At 43.7% G+C, this 9,036-nt stretch overlaps 1 protein-coding gene across 5 annotated transcripts in view; it reads left to right on the top strand.

Moving 5' to 3' along the window:
• The first annotated feature begins 1,326 nt into the window (after positions 1–1,326).
• GABPB1 (GA binding protein transcription factor subunit beta 1) overlaps positions 1,327–9,036 on the top strand; it is a 69,894-nt gene continuing 62,184 nt past the window's right edge. For 3 of the 5 annotated variants that reach the window (XM_007115914.4, XM_007115917.4, XM_055088238.1), the window contains exon 1: positions 1,328–2,745. The gene's annotated coding sequence lies outside the window, so the exon portion shown is untranslated. Of the gene's footprint in view, positions 2,746–9,036 lie in introns of all 5 variants that reach the window. The other 2 variants (XM_007115915.4, XM_007115916.3) reach the window with 2 other exon arrangements.

Here is a 9,036-nt window from a genome sequence, read left to right on the forward strand (position 1 = left end):
GGTCTTGAATACTGCCCTCAACTTATTCCCATTCAGGTCTTAGCTCAAAGAATACCTTCTCAGAGAGGCCACTTTTTTTATTGGCTGTGCCACACGGCTTGCCAGATCTCAGTTCCCCAACCAGGGACTGAACCTGGGTCACAGCAGTGAAAGCCCAGAATCCTAACCACTAGGCCACCAGGAAACTCCCAGAAAGGCCATTTCTGAACAATCTTCAAAATTATGCCTGCTCTCTCTTCCCAGAGAAATGCTTCATCCAAATACCCTTTTATTCTCTTCATAAAGGATATTATGTGATATTACATTTCCTCTTCTTTTATAAAACTTGTTTATAGTCTGTTCCCTCCATGGAAACAGGATCAGGAACCTTGTTGGTCTTGTTCCTGCTTAATCTGTTCTAATGTGTAAAACAGTGCCAGTAACAGTTGCTCTCGAGACAACTTACACGAAAGAATACCTAAGTGCCTACTAGACATATCTGCTTGGTTGGCTCATAAGCACTTCAAATTCTACCCAGTCAAAACAGAACCACCTTCCTCTCATAACATGTATTCCTCTTCCCTTCTAATCTCAGTGAAGACATCCTCCTAAATGCTCCCTCAACACACTTGGGAGTCATCTTTGACATCTTTTCAGTCATTCCCTATCCAGTCAACCAAATCACCAAGCTCTCAACAACATCTTTGGTCATATTCTTCACTCCTGTTTGCCACTATCTCAGTCCAAGTCATTACTCTCTCAGATTGCTGTTTTCTCCAAACTGTTTTCTTTGCCTCTGACTTTTGCATAACAGTGATTTGTCTAAAATACAAATCCAATCTATGCTTCTACTTAAAATCTTTCAATGCCATCCTCTTAGCTCTCAAAAGCTAATTTCTGCAAATGGCATTCAAGGCCTTTATGACTAGACCTCTTCAGACACATCTCTAGGCATTCCTGAAAAAGCATTATCTTCTTCGCCCAACAATTTCTCCAGAGTTTTCCTCTTAACCTTTGCATTTGTTGCCTCACCTGTCTGGAAGGTTCTTCCCCAACTCCCTTATTAAACCTAATTGCTTCTCCAGTCCCATTCCATGCCTCCCTGACAGGTAAGTAAGGGATTCCTCCTATATAAAATTTCACAGCATTCAGCAGTTTACCCTCATTATACTACTGATGATGCCTATTTACTTGTCTGCATTCTACAGCATAAGATTAATGAGGGCAAGGATTCTATAATAACCATTAGCTGAATGTTTACTCAGATAAACTCAATGTTTAAGAGAAGCATGTGACTATCGAAAGAAGCACTGAAAATATTAAATTGAAAGAAAAATAGAATACAGCTCCTATGCCATTCACTTTGTTTCTATTTTAAGCACAACGCTTTAATAAGTTACACAAAGACTTTACAAATCTCTACATCAATAACACAAAAGGGTAAGAGGAGAAAGATTATCTGAGGCCACCCAAAATCAGTAGACAACATGTATTTCATTTGTTTGTAAACTCTTCTAGATTAAAATCTTGGCGCTCTCTCACGTATTCCCAATTCCTAGATATAGGAAGCCAAAAATTTTAAGGTTATAAGTTTGGAAAAGTCATTCCCAGGCTCATCTGTTAAAAACATTACCAGTGTGGTGGGTATTTTAGCAAAATCATCACAAGTAATTTAAACTCGTAAGACTCTTACTTTGTAAATCACCATCCACAAATAAACTTTTGCTGCTTTCTTAATAAAATACAACACAACAAAAATCTTGACATTCCAGCCACGGAAAAACAAGACTTCTACCTCTGAGGTAACAGTAAACCAAGGGAATTCGGCGAGCAGTTACGAAAGGTCTACGAAGTATAAGGCATCAAAAGAATGTTTAAGGGAAAAAAAAAAAAAGGCAGGGGGTGGCTACAGGAATATGTACGTTTTCGTCACGAACTTGACTTGTTCAGTTTAGGTGAAGTGGAGAAATAACATCCGTAGTTCCTCCCCTTGTACCTCAACAGCGACTCCTGTCCCAGTCAGCCTAGGGGAATCTAGGGCCGCTTCAAGTTAAATCCTAGCTTTGTCACTGCCCTTCCGTCTCCCAGGACTCTGCTAGATGGCTCAGCTTAATCAGGAAGGAGTCAGGATTTCCCGTCTCTCAGCTTTCATGCCGAAAACATAGCGTTAGCACACGCACTTCAGCCTCCCACTCCTAGCCCCGCATAAAGTGGCGGGAAGGTTAGGTGGCCTGCCTGCGGCCCCGCCGCGCACATGGCCGGCCGCAGCTCCTACTCCCGTGCCGCGCAGGCGCCGGGCGAGCCGGGACTTGCGGTCGCCGACAGCGGATCATTCCGCCGCTTTCTTTGTGTGGCTCAAGTTCTAGAAATGGCATATTTTCCTCCCCTTTGTTAAAAGAAAAATCAGGCCGTCTCGCCCCCTTCCTCCCGCCGGAATGGGATCGGGGAGTGGGTGGGAGAGGGATCTGCTGACCAGGGCAGGGGCGGAAAGGCTCAGACGAGGGGCTGACGAGGGCCGGGTCCGGGAGGGATGCTGGGAGCTTTGACTCACTCGCACACCATGTGTCCCTCCGCGCGCAGCACGGGGGACTTTTCGGTGGGGATTTTGGGCGCCGACCAGACGCGGCATTTTCGGAAAATAGCGCCCTGTGCAGCTGAAGCGCTTTGTGTTTAGCTGGGCCGCGTCAGCCCGGCCGGGTACGAGGCGCCTCGGTCGCCGAACCACCTCCTGCTGCTCCCCGGTCGCCGCTCCCGAAGCTTTTCCAGGTCAGTGCGGGTCTGTGTAGGGCCCTGTTACCACCGGATGTGGAAGTTGATCTCTTCGCTGGTAAAAAATAATTCCACTTCCCCCGGAACCCAGATCATCCCCGCGATTTCCTGTTTATTGCATTAAGGCGCCGGGTTTCCGGGGCTCTTGGCCCCGCTTATTCCGCGGGGGTCGGCGGGGTCGGCCTGGGCCCCCGCTCCGCCCGCGCCGCCGGCGCGCTTTGTCCGCTCGCACCCCGCTTCTGGGAGGGGCGGGCAGACATGGTGGCGGCCGCCGCCCCCTCCTCGGCCCCGGCGAGCTGCGGCCTTCCCGCGGCTCATAGCCCGGCCGGTCCCGAGCGGCCGCCCCGGGGCGGGATGGGGTCGGGCCGGGGCTGCGGGGGCTCTGCGGGGAGCGGGCGAGGGAGGGAGGGAGGCAGGCAGGCAGGCAGGCAGGAGCGGCACGGCCTTGGCGCCCGCCGCCCCGGGAGCCGCCGCTCTCTTTGTCTGGGCGGTCATGACCGCACCGGTGGGCTCGCCGGAGCACGGAGGGGACGGCGGGGGCGGCCGGCTTTGGGTGAGCTGTGCTGCTGGGCCCGCGGGGCCGGGTGGCGCTCGGGCCGCGGCGGGAGCGGCCGGCCCGGACAGGGTTAACCGGAGCGCCCGGCCGGTCCTGCGCTGGGCCGCCCCGTCGACTGCTTCGGCCTTGGGGACTCGAGTCCCCGAGGGGACGAAGCCAGCCGCTCAGGATGCTGGGCGCTTCTGTTCTTGGGACTTAGCCGCCGCGATATGCGGGTGCAGGGCCTCGGGGACGAAGTTGAGAATTTTGCCAGGTCATTTCTGCCTGGGCACAGTTAATCAGTGTGTGTTTAGTGTGTTTCGTTGAAACTCTCCTACCGTGTTGAACCAGCGTGCCTAGCCTCAAGGGTGCATCGTGAAAACTGAAACCAAAGGAACGATATAGGCCTGCTTTGTGTGTGTTTTCCCACTTGAAGCCTGTTTTCAGTACACAGATTGTTGCTTTAAACCTGATTGGACTGTGGCGAACAGACATCTGTTCAAAGGAGGGGCAGAGACCACAGTACTTCTGAAGGGGGCTTGGTAATATGGAAATATTTTAAGTGCTCTCTGGACACTGATTTGCTGTCTCGATTCAGGCAAGTTACTTTCTGAAGTACAGTTTTTATCTGGAAAATGGTTTGATGTAGTGAGTAAATGATCCTTGTACAGTAGTTTGCCATCCCAGAATTAAAGAAGCACCATAGTTTATTATGCAGAAGTTCGTGGTCAAAAGTTCTTTTTGCAGATAGTTTATCTCACACATAGACCCAGCCAGCTTACTTTAAATTTCTCACGGACCTGTAACCATCGACCTTGACACTTCCACTTTCAGGCTCAGATTTTGAATTTAAGGAAACTAAAGACGGCTTTATCTTTTTTCTTAACTTTTCTCTCGTTTGAAGTATTTATTTTTCCAAAAATAACAAAAGAAAAATCCATTGCATGTTCACATCAGTGACCTTTTAGGCAAGAGTGACATTATTTTGCATTTCTGCAAGTCTTTAATGTCAGGTTTAACAGAAGATAGCTAGATTCTTAAACCTACTTCTGCATTCAGTCTGATGTGGTGTCACACCATGTAACCACTGGAAAACACTGTATGCTCATGCCTTTTTTTAAAAACTAAAAAATGTGTCGTTTCTATCCTCTCACCATACAAGTCAAATCAGGATGTTATTATACAAGACACACTTAAAAAATATGGATAAGAAGATTGATTCCTGTGCTTTTTTCTTGGACTCCAACTTTTTTTCAGTTTGGGATTTAGAACATTTGAAAAAATTTTAAGTGATTAAACTTAATTTTTAATTCCACAACTTATTTTTAATGATGTACACAAGTAAACCATGAATTCCGTGTTAGATTTGCTTGTGAAAACTTGTATGTAAATGGAATTTTTGAAGATAGGACACTTTCAAAGCAATATAGGAGTGCCAGATTTAAAAGGAATTCTGCAGTGAAACGTTTGGTGAAACAGTGCTTTTGTATTGTAATGTGTATACAAACTTAGAGTTAACTCTCTGTAACTTAGAGTTCGAATTGTCTATCTCTGAATCAGTCTGGGTTTTCTAGGTTGGGGGACAATTAAATTGTAAATGTGTGAAAATTTAAGGCCATACTCACTTTGGTTTAATGGTTTTGAAATGAAGCTAAATTCACTTCTAGTTGTTTTGTGAACTTTAGTCTGATTCTGTCAGTCTGTAGTTCTGTTCCATCAACAGGAAGCATCTGGTCATTCTTTATGTAATTGTTAGAAAATGCCAGGTATATTTTTGATGTTTGCTATTCAAATGAAAATAAATAGATTGGATCTTGGTTTGTCCCCCCTACCCTCAACTCTAAGATATAATGGGCCTCATCGTCCATAGAATGGACTTTTTTTTGACCCTTGAGTACCTCAAGTTAGAAATAGTAACAGGTAAAGCAAACAGGTCTTTAGGGATTCAGAAGTCATTGCAAGAAATTTTGACTCATGAATTAATTTTGAGGGTGCAGTGCCCTTTTGCAAATAGCTTGAGTGTGGATGGGCTCCATCTCTTCTCTGCAATCGCTAAAAAACAAACTGAAACAAAACCTTAGAGTTCAGGGCAACTTAGTTTTCTAATGAATCATTTCTTTGGTCCCAGAGCTTTCCAACTAGTAATGATATGTTTCTACGGCACTAATGTGTCTACCTTGGGACAACGATAATTAGTATTATACTTTTTCTGAAGATGTTTGTTCCATCATGCCCTCTAGAAGGTCAATTTATTAGTATTAGGGCCTATGTGTTACCTCATAATGTTGACAACAGCGCTCTGCACGGAGAAGATGCTTTGGTGCAGTCAACTGTCAGTTCAGTCGTTGGTGGGCTAATGCACTTTTATTTGGGCTGAGTATGTCCATAATGTAAGTGTAGAGGCTTAAGCATGAAGTGATTTCTCCACTGAAGGTAAATCCACATGCAGGGCCATTGATCCATTTAGAAATAGAAATCTAAAACTCTTAGCCCGAGTTCTCTTACCTTTTAATGGGAATGATTATAAAGGTTGGCAGTTAGGGCCCAAGATGCTAATGCACAAATAGAGAGTGTGGAAAAGACTTGATTTTTTTTTTTTTTTTTTTTTTTTTTTTTTTGTGGTACGCGGGCCTCTCACTGTTGTGGCCTCTCCCGTTGCGGAGCACAGGCTCCGGACGCGCAGGCCCAGCGGCCATGGCGCACGGGCCCAGCCGCTCCGCGGCATGTGGGATCCTCCCAGACCGGGGCGCGAACCCGGTTCCCCTGCATCGGCAGGCGGACGCGCAACCACTGCGGCACCAGGGAAGCCCCAAGACTTGATCATTTTAACTGTACATGTAATAAGAATCAACACTTATAATTTTTTAAAAGTGAATGTCATTTTGAAGTTGGTAGAACAGCATATAGAAAGAGCAATGTGTTAGCCCCAGTTTACTTTTTACTGGTTGTGTTATACCTGGGGTATTATGTCAGATTTTCAGGTAGCATACGATATATCATATTGTAAGTGGGACCTTGCATCAGTTCTCAAACTTTGTATCAGGATCACCTGGAGAGCTAATTAAAAAAAAACCATGGAGGCCCAAGCTTAAGTAAGATAGGAACTGGGCCACTGTGTTTTTCTCACATTCCTTAGATGATAGACAATCAGTTTTAAAAACCACTGAACTATAGAGTGTAGCCAGAGTATTCTGATCACGGGGGAAATGGAAAGGAGGAAAAGTTGAAAAACTGATGTTTGGCCCAAAAAAAGAGAAGCTCATCTAAGAAATGATAGCAGTACTTAAATATTTGGAGGTCTGTCACACAGAAAAATCAGGTTTGATTTGACCAGAAAGAAGTAGGATCAAGGGGTAGAAGTTAGAAGGAGGCAGATTTCAGCATTCTTCCAAGAAAAATTTCTTCAAAACAGTAAAAATATAATGGGTTGTTTTGGGTGGCAGGCTGTCCCCTCCCACTGACAGTGTTCTAGGGATTCAAGGGTAGAGGAAATGATGTGCTGAAAGAGGATTTGGGCCAGGTTTCGTTAAGTTCCCTACAAACTGAGATTTTATGAAATCCGTCTAGGTTTGCAGGTACAAAAGTGGAAGAGCAAAAGCTAATTGAAACAAGCTGGTTAGCTTAACTGGTTCATAGTTTTCATTTTCTTGGATAAAGAGAAATGAGTATTAAGTGAGAGAGCTATTTGATGAAGGTTTTAAACCCAGCTGTAATTTGGCAGATTCAAAGCCTGAAAAACAGGTATACCTTCTGATGTGGAAATTCCTCTTTAAATGAATTTATTTTGGTGTAGTAAAGATATGCCAATAAATTGGTAGCTGTTTACATACCAATTGCAGCATTGTTGATAATAAAAGCTGTATATTGACACATTTGATCCTCCTCCCCACATTAATCATGTAGTAGGTTATACTATCCCCATTTTTCAGAAGAGAAAACTGAGGCATAGAGAAATTAGGTAGCTTGCCCAAGGTAGCAGAGTTAGTAATGTAGAGCATGGACTAAATTCCAAACAGTTTGACCCCCAGAGCTGGTGACTCTATGCTGTGGAATTATAAACAACTTAAATATTTCACAGTGATTGTTAGGGTACATCGCTACAGTGGGGTACTGCCTAGCCATTAAAATGGTTAGAAAAATAAAAACATGAAATTATGTCTTGGTATATGTTAAGTGAAAAAAGTAAATTTAAAAACATGATTTTATTTTTATTTATTTATTTTTTTTTTTTGCGGTACGCGGGCCTCTCACTGTTGTGGCCTCCCTTTGCGGGGAGCTTATTTATTTTTTTTTTTTGCGGTACGCGGGCCTCTCACTGTTGTGGCCTCCCTTTGCGGAGCACAGGCTCCGGACGTGCAGGCTCAGCGGCCATGGCTCACGGGCCCAGCCGCTCCGCGGCATGTGGGATCTTCCTGGACCGGGGCACGAACCCGTGTCCCCTGCATCGGCAGGCAGACTCTCAACCACTGCGCCACCAGGGAAGCCCACAAACATGGTTTTATTTTGATTAAATAACATACATTGACATCTGGAAGGAAATGTGCCAAATTGTTAAGTGGTTATTTTTGAGTGTAATTTTATAGGTGATTATATTCTTTTTACTTATACAAATTTTCTAACTTCTACAATGAATATGTATTATTGTGTATTGCTTGTGATTAAAAAGATATTAAGGTGTTATATTTCAATAAAAAATTAAAAATATTAGCAGAAGCTGAGGAGTTTGGATTTTATACTGTGCAGTTTATGCACGTTGACTAAGGAATTGCACATAAATGAGAATTTGTAAGTGCATGAAGTGTTCTGTATTTAATGAACACATGAAGTGTTTGATTCTTTACCATTCTAAAAGTAATATGTTAATTGAATAGAGAAAAATATCCCTGACTCCTACTACCCTACTATAATCATTTCTATATTTTGTTATGTTTTCTTCACCTTATGTGTAATATTTTAAATGTTGTATTCATCCCAGCTTAGTCACTCTCTGGCTCTGTGACTTGCTTAATCTCTCTGCCTCACTTTCCTCCTTTGTAAAATTTGAATAATTATAATACCTACCTCATGGTGCTTGGAAGGATTAAATGAGTTACTGCATATAAAGTGATCAGAACAGTGTCTGACACATGGTTAATAAATAGCTCAGTAAATGTTAGCAATTATTGTAGGATCATAGTCAACTAAAACCCTTGTGGTCTAATAGGTTTTGGAATTAAGAATTTTTTGGATATAGCTGAGGTAGTGTTATGTAACCTTTCAACAGTCCAGTGCAGTAGCCCTCTTCAAACAAGTTACTATTTCTGCAGCAAAATGTATGAATGTTTACACTAAATGGGGTAAATAAAGACTAAATAGCTTCATGTCAGTTTAGGTAAGGTTTTACTGCCAAATGCATTATTTTGGGTTTCAGAGCTTTCTTTGGTTTTGGAATTGCAGTTAAGGAACCTGTGGAATTTACTCAATTTTGAGTCCTATTTTATTTTAATATTAAAACATTTTTAATATTAAAGCATGTCTAGGAGGTCTAAAATCAAGGTGCCAGCATCATTGGGTTCTGGTGAGGAGCCTCTTCCGGGTTGCAGACTTCTCTGTTGTATCCTCACATGGTAGGTAGACAGGGCAAAGGGACCTCTCTCAGGTCTTTTTATGAGGACATTAATCTCATTCGTGGGGCTTCCCTGGTGGCGCAGTGGTTGAGAATCCGCCTGCCGATGCAGGGGACACGGGTTCGTGCCCCGGTCCGGGAAGATCCC

Source organism: Physeter macrocephalus, chromosome 11 (genome assembly GCF_002837175.3).
Source record: "Physeter macrocephalus isolate SW-GA chromosome 11, ASM283717v5, whole genome shotgun sequence".
Classification (NCBI taxonomy): domain Eukaryota; kingdom Metazoa; phylum Chordata; class Mammalia; order Artiodactyla; family Physeteridae; genus Physeter; species Physeter macrocephalus.